This window comes from Numida meleagris, chromosome 2 (genome assembly GCF_002078875.1).
Source record: "Numida meleagris isolate 19003 breed g44 Domestic line chromosome 2, NumMel1.0, whole genome shotgun sequence".
In the NCBI taxonomy this organism is placed as follows: domain Eukaryota; kingdom Metazoa; phylum Chordata; class Aves; order Galliformes; family Numididae; genus Numida; species Numida meleagris.
In genome coordinates, this window is record NC_034410.1 from 31420070 (window position 1) to 31435002 (window position 14933).

At 41.3% G+C, this 14933-nt stretch overlaps 1 protein-coding gene across 4 annotated transcripts in view; it reads left to right on the forward strand.

Annotated features, from left to right (window-relative positions):
* MPP6 (membrane palmitoylated protein 6) overlaps nt 1-14933 on the forward strand; it is a 52105-nt gene continuing 37172 nt past the window's right edge. For 2 of the 4 annotated variants that reach the window (XM_021387438.1, XM_021387441.1), the window contains exon 1: nt 1-116. The gene's annotated coding sequence lies outside the window, so the exon portion shown is untranslated. Of the gene's footprint in view, nt 117-976; nt 1048-14933 lie in introns of those variants that run through there. The other 2 variants (XM_021387439.1, XM_021387440.1) reach the window with 2 other exon arrangements.

The window sequence follows — 14933 nt, forward strand, 5'->3', positions numbered from 1 at the left end:
GCTCCGGCTCGCGCTGCGCCTCCGCCAACCGCCGGCCCGCGCGCCGCGGCTCCGTCGATGGGGCTGAGCGTCGCTCGCTGAGGAGGGGACGGGGGAGCGGGAGCCGGTGCCAGCCGGTGAGTTGCGATAGCGGGGAGCGCGTGTGCGGGGAGAGGAGGGAGAGCGGCGAGCCGGCGGGGAAATGGAGCGGGAGGCGGGGTCCCGCGGCCATCCGGCGCGGCTCGCTGCCCGGCGGCGGGAGCCCCGTGTGCGGGGCGGGCGGAGCCGGCCGCAGGTAGCGGCGCCGGGCGGGCCTCGCGGGCGGCGGACATGGCAGCGCCCGGCGCGGGGGAGGAGGGCTGCGTGCCCCGCGGCGGGCTCAGCCTTCCTCCCGGCGCTGTCCCCACCGGCCCCGCGCCTCATCTCCCGGCCCGGATTACCCCCGCCCACCCCCGCCCGCATTTTCTCTCCTCCTGTGGATTAGCGGAGCTCCCGCCCCTCCCTGCCCGGGATCCGCCCCCCTCCCGGGGATTATCCCCTTCCCGGCGGATTATCCCCCGCCCCGCGCCCCGCCGTGCCCCGCGGATTATCCGCGCTCCCTTCGGGGGTGATTCCTCCCCTCCTGATCTCCGCCCGGCCCGTCCCCGGCCGCATCCCTCCGAGGAAGTCACCCATCCTCCCCTTCCGTCCGCCTCTGCCCGGGAACGGGGGAAACGCGGGGGCAGCGGGGTGGGAGAGTTCCCGCAGCGCCGTCGCCTTGCCCGGGCTCCGCGCGAGCCCTGCGGGCGAAGGGGACGTGGTGCCGGGGCGGCACTGCTCCTGGCAGAGTTCAGCCCGCGGGGCGGGGCGGGGAGATGTGCACCCCTCGGTGGTGGTACGGCTGTCGGGGAGGTGCCGGCCGGTGGAGGAGAGCCCATCCGGAGCAGTGCTCCGTAGAGACGTGCGCGGCTGGGTGATGGAAATCCAGTTCAACGCACAAACTGCACAACGGGAGAAGACCCAACGGCCTCCCGGTCTCTTGGAGGAAGGTGCAGCATGCGGTTGTGACACTGAAACGGGAGTAGGGAGGTACAGGGATGACATTGCTGCTGAACAGGGGTCAGAGCGCGGTTGGACAGCCGCTGTTGGCTCACAGGGCAGTTGGCTCTGGCTGGCTGTGGCCAGGGGGAAGGTACCTTTACATCAGCTCTGATGCTCGTGTGTTTCGCTGCTGTCAGCGTGCTGGCAGACGAAAAATAACTTCATTCCTAAGGAGCAGAGATAAGGTTTCTCCCCTGTGTTTGGCACCTGCGTATGCTAGAGCATTCTCTTATTATTATTCCTGGTCTTATTGCACAGGAGGAGAGTTGCAGAGCTCCTTGCGGCACAAGGCCCAGGGTTGCATCCATTAAACTTCCCCGACTTGGTTTGGGGAGGAGGAGGGACTGTGAGAAATTGTAGAGAGGCTGGGCGGCTATAAATAGATGTCGGACTTAAAGGAGGCTTTGAACAAATCTTACGTACTGCTTCTGAACAGATAGTATCTGTTCAACCCAGCAGTAGCATCGTAATGTTTGCTTTTATTTCTGCTAAGGTGGTTGGCTTTTAACACTTTGCCATGCGACCACCGGTCCGTGCTACATTTGTCACAAAATTCTTGAAAACGCTGTAAATTCTCATTTAAATAAAGCGCTGACAATTGATGTCTAGTTTGAGCTAATTGTAATGTGATTTTAAATGACTCTTCAGAAAAATCTTTAATTTCCTCTTTCCTCCCTTGAAATGTTTGGAACTGATGATGTTGCTTTCCTTATTTTGTTCTCAAGCACTGCACTACAGAGATTACTTGAGATCCATATTGTTCTGAAAAATCTGCAGTACCGAGCACGGTGTCACCGTAAGGCTGCTCGCATTGTTAGTTTTTCATTTCTTTTCTACATCAGACACAATACTACTCTCTTCATTATTAGTTGTTAAGGAACCTTCAGCATCTTGCCAAAAGTGTGTATATTCAGCTTCTCTGGATTCTGTGTGCATTTGTTTCAGATCCTGTGGATCACTGCTGTTTCCATTTGTCAAAGCTATTTAATACAGAAATTATTGACAAATACACAGTACCAGCTCTGTGGAATGATGCCTGTTCTGCTGCTGAATTAGTGGGCTAACTGCACATACCCAAAGCCTCTAAAACGACTGAAAAGCTGTTGCAACATATGTGCAATTGGACCTTTCCTGAACTACCTCTTGTTGCTTTTTTTTTCTTAAGCAAATAATGGAAGCTGTGCACCTAAATCATGGTGTAATCACATGTGGGTTTTCAGGTAAAATAGAAATAATGAAGAAAGTGCTGAAAATATGCCTAGGTAACATGATGGGATCTTACAGATGGGCAACAGAGAGGAAGAATCTCAAAAAAGAGAAAAAAAAACTAACAAATTTTTAGAAAGCTGCTTATTTAAAGCACACAATTTTTGGTCGTCTTTTTTTTTTGTGTGTGTGTGTGTTCTTCTGAATATATGCAAACGTCAGCGAGATAAGGAAACAGAAATCTGGACAATCTAACTACTTCTGGCATTTCCACTTGATGCTTAACCACAGTACAGAAGGGAAATCCAAATACTCTACCAAATAATTTGGCAGGCTTTATTTCAAGCTGTTAAGGATGTGATTGAGCATTGACCTCAAACACTCAACTTATTCCATCAGAATCAGGCTCCAGCTTGGTATTAGGTCCTCATGTTGGGCATTTCTGAGTGTAGAAACAGAGGTCAGTGATCCGAGGGAAACTTCATAGTAACACAATGACGAGCAAAAGAGCCTTCAGTTTGAGTCTGTTCATACAGTGACTCAGTCCCTGAATCATACCATTGTTCTAAATGTGTTTATTTGTAGAATGCAGCTTTAAAAAAGTTTTGTGTCCTTTAAAATCATGTTTGATGCGACCGTCACAGGCTCTTGTGAGTGCCCTTTGATACTCTGTGCGGGACACTGATCCATAGACCAGCGGTGCTTTCCACGTGCTGTAGGAAAGGGGGAATTTCCTTTGCTTTAAGAGACAGAAATGCAACTGGAATCATGGTAATGTTTGTCGTAGTATTTTAGGTGTTGAAGTCTCCATTTAGATGTGGAATGAATTAAGCTGTCCTAAGGTTTGAAAGAATAACAAAGTCACAGAGGCTTAAATTGTATGGTGCTGTGTTCTGTTTTTAAGGTAAAAACGGATAAAAATTGACTCATCCTGGTTTGAGAAACTGACTGAGTGGTGATAGTGTTACAAGATGAGGAAAAGTATCTGCTGCAGAAGGCATACAGTAGGATGGACGGATGGGTTCTCAACACCACATGCACCTGAACTTGCTTTTTGCTGCCTATTCATTCTGTCGATTTGACTTGGCCTTGAATGAGATGTTCATGGTTTTCTCCTGAGGAAAGGAGAGCCTATGGGGGAGGTGAAGCGTGAGGAGAAGCCAAACAACTCACTGCAGCAGCACGCAGCCTGTGTTCTGTGAACTCAATGCCATGGCAAACTGAAGTGGGTTTGGCCTTGTACAAGTGGTGAAAAATGACTTCTTAGAAATGTCCTGCAACCAGAGTGGCACAGACAACACTGGGGTCATTTGTGCGGAAGGATGAGGTGGAACATGATCAGAGGATGAAAAGCGAGTCTGTTAGGGAAAAGTAGTTTTAGTGTCCTCCACAACAGAAAACACTCATAACGAGGGGAAAAAGTGAGCTTGGTTGAGTCTTGCAGGTGAAGAGCAGGCTGAAATACAGATGAGCAGGCCACAGATGCTGTTGGAGGAATGTAATGGTTTGTTTTCATGGGCATGAAGGTATCAGTGTGGCTTTTTTGTCACGGGACAAATAGTAGACAGTGATTGATTGTTTCAGAGCTTAAAACTGACCTACAATTTCAGTTCAATGTGTGCTGTGTAGAAGGCAGTGCCAGAAAGCTGGGCCAGTCGGTGGCTTTGGCTCAGAAGAATGGTTCAGCTTCAGTTGTGGGGGAGAAGTTAGGACCACTTCTAAGTTAAGGTTTTATTTGGTTCCCTGGTTATTATTACTAACTACCTGAAGTTTATCTCAGGGTAAACTATGGCCTCGTGATGTTAATATGCCATTCTGTGGCTTAAAGATTTCTTTTTTTACAGAAAAAAGGAAGCCTGAATTATTTAGTTATGGCTGATGTCATTCTTTCAAGAATGACATGAAAAAGAGATTGGGAGAGGTGTTTTTCCTATCAAAACCTTGCTAGTTTGTGTTGGTTAGTTTCTTTAAAGTGATGTTGAGTAATATCACAACCCGTGTTAAATAATTGAAATTAAAAAATGAAAGTTGGAGTTTCTCTACTTTTACATCATGTTTAATTATTTCCAAGATCTTTGGGGGTTTTCTGTTCATTTGCTTTTAAACGAGAGTGTTACATATTGAAAGTACTTCATATTAACAACAGTTCTGTGTGTTTAACCCATGTCAGTTGTCTAAAGAACTCAAAGATTAGTATCCAGGTCTCATGAAAACGCAGTGGAAGCCAGTAAGATATTGAAAACAGATGACTTTTCCTATTTATTGGCAACAAATGTTATGTAAGAAATCTCTTGGATGTGCTATTTGAAATATATTGACTAGTTTTGCATTCTGACAAGCAACCGTTTGAGAATAGGAACCTTATGGAATCCATGCTGACCTTTTAAAAGTCAGTAATTTCCATAAACTTTTTTTGGTGGGGAGAAGGGAAGCGGTTCTTTGCATCTTGCGCAAGTACATTGCTGTTATGGCTTTTGCATATCCAGATTTCAAAGGCTCAAATTAATATTGCAGTTAAATTCATTTTTCCAGTAGGTGGAGACACAACTGTTGATTCCAAATTAGCTTTAGCGTTTATCTGTTTATTCCAAACATTTTTATCCAAATACTTTTCAAATAATGAAAATTAGGAGGTAAGAGAAAAGTTTTGGCTTTAAGATCATGTCATTTAAGCCTCTTTGCTGAGGTAGCGTTGGCATTCAAGTACCATTTCTGTAGTAAGAGTAGCTACTCAAATAGTTTGTTTTTAGTTTTCTAATTAAAGCTTTATCTCCACCCACTGGTCAAATGTACATTAATGTGAAGTTAAAGGGATATCACTTTAAATACCTAAACACAGGATAGAGGAAAGTAGATTGAGGGTTAATAGGCAGGGTAAGTAGACTGAGGGTAAACAGATAGGGTAAAGCTTTTTCTTACGGCCGATAATGCAGTGGGGGGAGAACTCAAGTAAATAGGTGGGGGAATGAAAAGAAAAATGCATCAGTCGTTCAAACTTCGTTATTATGTGCTTCCATTTATTTTTTATTTTTTAATATTTGATTCCATGTTCATTCCTCTGTTAGTAATCTTATGTTTGGAGATATGTATGCAATTATCATATGAAAAGTTTTGTATATTTTGTATTTAAAACATCTCAGCAGCTTTCTGTGTGACACTGGTTTATTTTTTTTAACAAGTCAGTGGGCCAACTGGTAAGTCAGCCTTTACATGTCTTCCTATTAAAATTCCTCCCCATGCCTTTCCTCATCCACTGTTGGAAGTTCACAGAAGTCTTTTTGGCAAGATGAAACTGCTTATCCAGCAGAAGTTCTAAAACTGGGAAGACAAACTGCAGCTTAGTGAATGAATGGAATGAAAAGTTTTTCACCTTTCCAAGCGATTCTGGCTTAACAGTATTGTGAACTCTTGTGCTGTAGCAACACTGTGTTGCTGGTTAGAAATTACTTGAAGGGTGCTAAGTTTTCTGTAGTCATACTGCTTCTCACAGTTTCACTTTCATCTTTTGTGTCAGTAGAAGAGCAGAAGGAGGTGTAATTAACAATTGAAAGTTCAATGTATGCATTCGTTGGTAAAGAACATGCTGGCAGGGAGAAACTGTTAAGTGAAACGTATTGTTTATATGACTGGAAGGCAGTCATCTGAATGCAAATCATGCCAATAGTTGCTTTCTCTTCGTGAATCTGCTGAGACGGTTTTGCTATTTATGTCAGATTTGGTAAATGAGAGCAAACTGGGGTGAGCAGTAGTTGACTTGGTCTGCTCTGATCCGTGAAGCTCGGTATAGACTTATTCCGTGTAGTAGAGGAGCGACTTCCAAAAGCACTTGACATTAATTGGTGTTTGTCATATGTGATCCTCTCTGAGGATTCAGTTCTGTTTCTCATACACTGCTCTCTGCGGTATTTAAAGCAGTATTCAGGGGAAGCTTCATCATTAAGTGAGATGCTGGTGATATCTGGGCTGGCTTTGTGGTTTTTTCATTCTTTCATAACTCTCGAGGCCCATTTGCTGCGGAGAATAAATTTAACCTTTGCATTAACCTGTCGTGTAAGAAGTTGCCCATCTTATTTTCTTGATGTTAGCTTTGTGATCATTTTATAGGTGTCTCAAGAGGCTCAAGAGTGGTAAGATGGTCTAAACTGGACTCACTATTTCTTGGTAGCCAGATCTACTGGGTTTCAAACAACACTTCTATGGCGTTACCTGGTCTTACATAGAACGGCTGCAATTGAGTTCTCCTTCCACTGCTGCCTGCGGGGATGGTGTCTGTTTGTTGCTGCCCCTGCAGGGAGAGGGCAGTTTTGAGGACAGGCCACTAGAAGTAACATTAGGAAGGGCATAGGAGAGCACTGAGTTGGCCATTGAGTTCTCTTAATTCTTACAAAGGAAAAAGATCCACTGCAGCCCTCAAGTTACAAGACTTAGGGATGAAGGCAACGTTAGAAGTCCTAGCCACTGGAATGGGAGAGTAACTGGAGGTGCACGTTGGTGAGAAAGTGAGATGTTTGGGTGTTGCTTGCCAGGAGCGGGAAGATGGTGCTGAGTGGATTCTCTTGCGGCTCGGGGCGGGAGGCGGGAAGGCCGGCCCGGAGTCCCCGCCGTGTCTCCGTGGAAATGTGGCCCGAGCGCTCCCTCTGGTGGCCGCACCGTGGCAGCGGAGCCGGCTGGCTGCCCGTGCGCTCCGTGCGGGCAGCAGCCAGTCCTGCTTGACGGGCAAGTGGCTAAACGCATTGAAGAAATGCACTGCAGCCAAAACTTGACACTTTTCAGAATCTTGGTCTAATTAATTGGATTTTAAAAGGATTCTTCCATCTGAGTAGGGTATTGCTTGGGGAAGTCGCTGCATTGTCTTTGCTGGAACTTTTTTTATTTTACTCTTTGCTGGGAGCATGCAAGTTTACTGTTTAAGGGAGTTTATTGGCTGTGAACTGAAGGATATGCATTGAACTGGGAAATCGTGGCAAATAGCTCTGGAAACAGCACAGCTTAAGTTAACGGCAGCAGATCATGCTACTGCAATCCAGGAAAGCTGTAAGCAGCAACAGTAAAACTGTTGAACAGTGTTCTTCAGAAAGAAGTACTGCATCTGTACTGATGAATGGGGAATGGAAAAGAGAAGGTTGACTATTCAGCAACTGGGCTCTTATGCTGCTAAAGTGGAAGATCTCCAGATGTAATTTTCACGTGACTTAGGCCAATACAAGAGAGGTAAATGCTTCATACCTGATTGAAAGCCTCTGGTGTTGTTTCACATCATTTCTTTCTAGCTATTCAAAACTTGAGATTCTGGAATCTAAAAGATTCCAGAAAATGTAGGGCTTTTGTAGATAAGACATAAGGTTAGAGCCTTGTTTGTGCATCTTATTTTTTCTGTAAAGACAGCAGAACTATTTTGTGACAATTTTGCATCACAGTGGGATTGTCAGAATAGCGCTGTTAGGTCTTGCTGTAAATGGATATGTTGTTGGATTAAAACTCTTTTTGTGGACTACTAGGCAAGCTAAAGCTTTTAAGAATACACTGGGGTTTTTTTTGTTTTTTTTTTTGTTTTTTTTTTTTAGTTTTTTTTTTTTTTAAGTAATCTTGTTTGTAAGGTACTGCTAAAAACCTGTAGAGAAACTTCCAGTGGAGTCAGTAGTTTTTCTTTGGAGTTGTAAGGATTAATCTAATTACAGATTTGGAAAGAAGTGCGTTTGCAAGAAGTTCCCACAACACTGCTACTTAGCTTGGAATGAAAAGTCGTATGGAAAAGTGGAATTTTGTATCCATTCATAGGTGACAGGTGTTCTGTGATTGTACCCATTACACATATCTGATTACTACCACCAAAAAAGACCATTACTCAAAATGTATATTCTTGTACACAACATTCTTTTCTCAGTCTTTGTGTCATTATGAAACTTCTACGCATTTCAAATAAAAAAAAAATAAAATCCTTTGGGCCTCCCCACCCCAGGCATAAGTGATTTTACTTTACAAATGTAATTACTGTACTTCCAGAAGGTAATCTCTCTGGACAGCCATAGACTAGTTTGAATTAGATTACTCTGTTTTTTCCTTCAGGGTGAGTTAACACGTTGAGTTTTATTTTCCAGTAATTAATTCAAAATTCAGATCACTTTTAATGCTTGCCACTCTATCTTCTTCCTTGGCTAGGATTGCTAAAGACAGTTGCATTTTAAATGTTACATTAATTTGTCATCTCAGTAGTAGAGTTTCTTAATTTGCAAATATTGGAAATATTTACTTAGTAAGCAGAGTAAGCACACTAAATCAGTTGTGACTTTTAAGTAAGTCTAGCTAAAGCAATGTTTTTGTCAAATCTGGAACTGCAGACCTTTCAAATAGTTTGGTAAGAAGCTGTGTGAACGAAATGGGTTATTTCTTTTTACTTCTATTACAAAGTCTAGGGGTATAAAGCTAGTTATAAGGAATAAATAGAGGAAAGGAGTTAGTCTTCAGAGAGAACAGTCAAGAAAATGTTTATCTCATTTTTGTTTATGAGCTTCAGCAGGAAGGGGAGTTCTCTGGATAGCTGACTGTGAGCCATGATGGGAAGATAATTCTGAACTACTTGTATTACCTTTATATAAATGGCCTCTTTATATTTGATTTTAATTGGTTTCAAAAGTAGCTGTGCATTTGACTGCTTAACAGAGACATCTACAAAGATGAATATGTAAGTGAACCTCATTGCTGGAGAATACAGTCCTGTTTTGAAGTAGGCAGAAGGAAATCTTCGGCGTTCTCAGATGTGAAGACATTACTTTGTGTTGAATACAGTTAGAATATATGTAGAGGGAGTTCATCTTAATTCTATAGCTGGCATCTGCTATCACAGCACAGGAGCATTATATGTTCATGCAAGTTATTTTTTGTTAAATGCAACATTAATGGATAAAACTGGTTCTACTTGTATTGTTGATGAAGTCCTGCAGCCTAGCTACATAACACCTGGTTCCATTACAAACTTGAAAGTATTTGCTCTTTAATAAGGTAAGTTTTCAAATCATAAAGATTTTTCATTGGATCAAACCAAAGATCCATCTAACTCCATATCCTATTTCCAACATACAGTACAACTTTTGAAACCATTGGAATCTATCAGCAGCTGCTCTTAACATTATATCTGAGTAGTTTTTCAAGAAGGCAGAAGAGAAGCCACAGCACATTTATTTTGGATGTCTGTGTCTTTTGATAAGGGAGAGTTGGGGCCAGGACATCTAGTGTTTAGATACCCTTAAATTCAGCTTCCAGATAAAAATGCATGTAATCGTTCCCAAATATCTAAACACCATTAGCAACAAACTTCTGAAAAATGTCTTTATGCTAATCTGCAACAGTGATGGAATACAGAATTTAGTGTGTTTTTCACAACTAAAATAACATCTCATGTAATTGCCCTGAGCCTGCACATGACCGGCTTCCAAAGAGATTTGATTTTTTTTTTTTTAGAGGGGATTGGAAACTGAGAAAGCAGAAAGACTGATAGTGCTGAAGGCATGCAACTGCAAGTCTTCAGAAAGAAAGTCCACCTAGTGGATGACAAAGACAGCACATCTGCTGCTTTGCTTTTTTATTTTTATTTTTTTTTATTTTTTATTTTTTTTTACAAGTCACTGGGCAGCAAATGTAAATCCAAAATGATAATGTACACTACATGCAAGTAAGGAGCTGTAGGAGCCTGTGAGGAAAAAATTCCTAATTACTAGTGTTGCCTTCAAGAAAGACTCTGCAAGACCTTTCTCCTTTTTTCGCTCAATGTTGTTACCTGTCTGAACAGAACAGAGTTGTTATGATTAATAGGTTGGAGCAGGCAGGCAGTCCATTAAATGTTCTTTAAAAATATATATTTGTTATTGTTTATGTTTTTACACATATACACACATATATGTATACGTATATGGTTTTTTTTTAATGTAGTATTTTATATATGTGTTAAGAATATGTGCAAATATATATATATATTTAAAACAACAGAACACTTGTCTATAAACAAAAAGCCCTGCATTCATAAGCTGTCCAGGAAAGAAACCTCAGGGGAGGTTCAGGTTGGATATTAGGAAACAAATTCTTCTCTGACAGAGTGGTAATGCACTAGAACAGGCTGCCCAGGGAAGTGGTGGAGTCACCGTCCCTGGAGGTGTTCAAGAACCATAGAGATATGGCACTGAGGGACATGGTCAGTGGGCATAGTGGGGATGGCTTGGTGGTTGGACTAGATGATCTTAGAGGTCTTTTCCAACCTTCATGATTCTACGAAAGTATAAAAACGAAGTAAGCATATAAGTTATTTTCCCTTAGTAATCTCCCAGAGTCTAACTAATGCTTAACTTGAAGATGTTTTAAACTGGATTAGGTTTGTGTGCTGTTCATGTTATTTGTATGGTATGTTTTTACTATTCATGATACTTCCATTCAAAACTGGTCTCAACTTCTTCCTGGACTAGTATTCATACATAAATTGCTACTGTGCACTGGAGATCTGTTTGACTGAACATGAGAAACTCTTATCCTGGATTACTCTTTAGTTTCTTTGAATAATTGATATGGATTTTCTCTGCAGCACTTGCTAACTGAGATATGATATGTGTATCTTTGTAGCCTACTATGAGGACTGAGCCAGTACTGGTTTTCGTTTTGGTAATAGAGCTGGAGGTAAGTTTGCAACAGATTAATGATTACCCATATATGTAACTTAGGAAACTGACTGAGATGTCTCACTGATTTTGTTGTCGTTGGCCATTGCTGCCTAGTGATGTGTCCAGTTGAAACAGCAGAAAGATGCTTAGCCTCCAAGTGCAGGAGCCTGTTTGCTTGCTTGCATGTTTACTTGCTCTCCAGAAACTTGTCTGTTGCTACAGGACGTCTTTCTTCTGAACACATCTTCCACACAGGTGTCCTGTGTGTAAGGTGGACCTAGCCTTGGCTCATATCTTGGTGTAGTTTTAAAGACTCTCCTGTGCCACTGATGTGGTGTTTCAATAAACACAAAATGATGCAATGTGATGGGGTTAATTGATAATTTTAGTAGTTTGAATTTCGGGTTGGTGGGTCATAGAGTCCTGCATGAACCTGCTGTGCACATAAACCATTGTGCTGATTATGGGTGGTCATCTGAAGCTAAAGGAAGGACTGCTAGATTAGCAAGAGAAATATTAAGTCAGACTGGCAGTACTGTGCTTGGAAGCAGATTTTTCAGTCAGTTTGTGGAAATGCATAGACAATAAGGAAACAATCATCTGTTTCAGATTGCTGTGATTAAAGAAAAAAAAAAAAAAATTCTTCCTGAAGTTCATCTTTACATTTTCCCATATCTATATAACTGGATGTTATATTCTGTATAAGTTCTTAGCCTTGACATAAGTTGGCGAGTGTATAAAGCACCAGCAGTTCCATTGTCAAGAACAAGTTTAGACTTCTTGAAGTGCTCTTTCTTCTTCTTTTTTTTTTTTTTTTTACATTTTGATTGTACTGGATAGAACAAATAGTCTTTTTTTTTTAGTTTATAAATAATACAACAGCTGAAATTGCACCAGAAGGGCAAGTTTTCCTCTGACTGTTGATTGTCACTGAGAGAAGTGACAATGTTATATCTAACTTCCATTCTCAAAATAGCTAAATTTGATCTTCTGAAAGTAAGGGCCATCTAGAGGTGTCTTTTCTCTTGGTGAAGTAAGACATCCTTGGGAAGAAAACTGAGGTGAAGTGCCATGTGCATATGCTTCTTGTATAGAAGTGGGGTGGGAAGCGAGTGAGAAGTAGTAAAATTTCTTGCCAGCAGTAGAGTGAATACCATCTCTTCAAGGTGATGCCCGGAAACACTGTCATGTATTTGAAGATGCTGGATGCATCATACATTTCAGCAAACATTCTCTAGAATTACTAGGTTATCTGTGATCAAGACTGAAGTCCTACTAAAGCTTTTATTGCATTGTTTTTAGAGTTAATTGGCAACTTCTGCCTGAGTTAACTGGATAAAGAAAGGCAAAAAAAGTGAAGAGTCATCAGGACTCTAAAATACTGGCCATTTGCTAAAATAGAATTTAAACATATTAGTCTATGGCACAGATTGTTTTTAATCAAACTACTCATCCTTTTAAATGCAGCTAAGAAACCATTTTGATTTTAGCCTCCACACGGTTTCCTAAGTGTTTAGGTATACTTAGGAAATAGGAGGAGTGTTTTCTTAGGTGAACAGAAATAAGCAATGAATGGAAGGATAGTTGAAAAAATCTTATTAGGCACATATTAGTATGAATAACTTTTGAAAACCAAGTGGGTTAATCAAGACTTACTTACGCTATGTGACATTTCAAAGTTTGAAGTTAAACAAATGTATGCAAATACCTCATCAGCTTCTCTTGAGGGGATCTGAGGATAAACCTCAGAATGAACTTTTCATTCAATAATTCACTTCCTTCTTTTTTGCTCTTTTTTTCTGGCCTAATTCTCAAAAGCAACTGTAGTGAATACCTAAACTTTGAAATCACTAGAACTACTTACCTGCTTGTAGCTGAACATATACTTCAACCTTTTCAGTAATATTTAGCAAGAACACATGCCTCTTATGTGAATCTCACTTCCCAGTAATTTAAAAGTAAAAAAAGTCAAGACCTTTTAAAGACAATAGTCTGAAATGACAATACATGAGTGACAGATTGAACCCTAAGCTTTTGGGAGCCTGTGTGGTCAGCGTAACATAACTGTTCAGGTAGAAATGCCAGGCTATATGCATGGAGACAGGTGGAGCAGATGGCAGTCCCATTTGAGTGCTCCCCTTTCCAGCACTGCAAAAGCACTCTTCTCAGTGCTAGACTGTGCAAAGTGACAGGCCAGTTGTGCTTCCCGTGCCATCATTTGGAACATGCTCTATGTTGTGATACATTAATTTTTTTTTATCCTTCTTAACCACTTCTTATGCTGTTCCTAGTTTTTTTGACTTCATCATAACGTGTTACTTACTTTCCAGTCTTTTTCTGCCTTTTATTTAATAGAATTTGAAATCATTCACTGCTAAATAGGTGTCCAGGGCTTTTGGGCCTCAAACGTAGCTTTACACTTTGTGTTAAGAGAGGTGACCAGCTTTTTCTGTTTGTACTAGGGCTGAACTTCTGGGTAAATATTGTAAACGCTGATGGTGGGTGGTGGGAGTATGTGTGAGTGCATTTGCATTAAAATAGCTTGTATAACTTGGAAATACGCAAAACAGATGGCTGCAAAAAACCCACCAGAGATAATCTTACACTAAGACGATCTTCAGTTGCTGCATCCCAGTGATGATCAAACTCATGAAAATGTTTTCCATCCCTCCCAAATGTCTTATCCAGCAAAAACCAAAGAATTAAAATCAGCCAGCTCTTTTATTAGAAGCTTCTTTGTAGTAGGTATTAAATATAACACATCTCTTAAGTTTGTTTTGGGTGCTTCTGTTGTAGTGTGCAGCTTTTCTGGAGTCTGTTTCCCTTCCCTGGAGAATATAGGGCAGTGTGTGGTACACGACCCTTGTTGTCAGCATGCTGGATTCAACTGTGGGTAATTCAAGCATGTTCTTTGTCCTGAGGTAATCAGTGGATTTGCTAATACTTAATTTTATTTGAACTCTCTACTTGTAGGAACAGAGAAGACTGTCACCTCTTTAGAAGGCTTACACCTTCTTTAGAAAGAGGTGTAAAATCTATTGGCATCAAACTCAGTTTAGTGCTGATAGTAAAAATCTGAACCGCTGATTCTGAATCATAGTTTACATGCCCAGTCTTGTCTTTGGATGTCTGCATGTCTATTCGCGTCCTACACTTCCTTCTCTTCCTTTGGTCCAGCATATGCCAATAATATAGGTGAGAGGAGTTATATGGACACTGAGCATGGGTTTACGGATTCTGTCACAGCAAAAAATGTATACCAGGCACATGGGACCAAAAAATTGCAGTGCACCTTTATGTGTGCTGCCTAAACTTGATAAATACGCTAACAATTCATTTATTAAGCGTGCGCGCACAGACACACAAGTACACGCATGCTCAAAATAAAGTAAATTTGAGCATGTAAAATTTTAAGTAATTGCATTTTGAATTCCAAGTAATTACAATCTGTTAAAAATATTCATAGGACTATTTAATTCTCAACCTTTTTGGCCTTAATTTAATCCTATGTTGAGCCGAGATGATGCATACTTGATGGTATCTTTTTTCTTCATAGCCCTTGATGTCCATTGTACTGGACAGGAAGATTGTGATTTGAAAAATGAAATTTTAAATATAGAGACTTAGCTTCTTTTTTGAACCAATGCTGCAGGAGCTATTTTCAGACCAGTCTCTCTGGTATTAAAAAGAAAGTGTTGATTCCTTCTGTGTGAAAGCTGGCCTATGTGGGCCTGAAAACTTATGCTGAGGAGTGATGTGGTGTTTAAATCCTGACTCTGTGTTTAGAAAAACAGATGCTCTGCCAGCACTTCTGTAGTTGAGAAAGCCCCTTTCATGTTTCAACTGCTTCAGTCATTGAACACAAATTCCTTCTTATTGAATCAAGTGCCATTGCTATTTGCTACCATGGCAAGTTTCTATAGAGAAATCTCTGGTGCCATCAGTATGCTTGGTTCATGGAAATGATATTGTATTGATGGGGAAAAAAAATATCCAAGCAGTGTACCGTGCTATTATTACTGC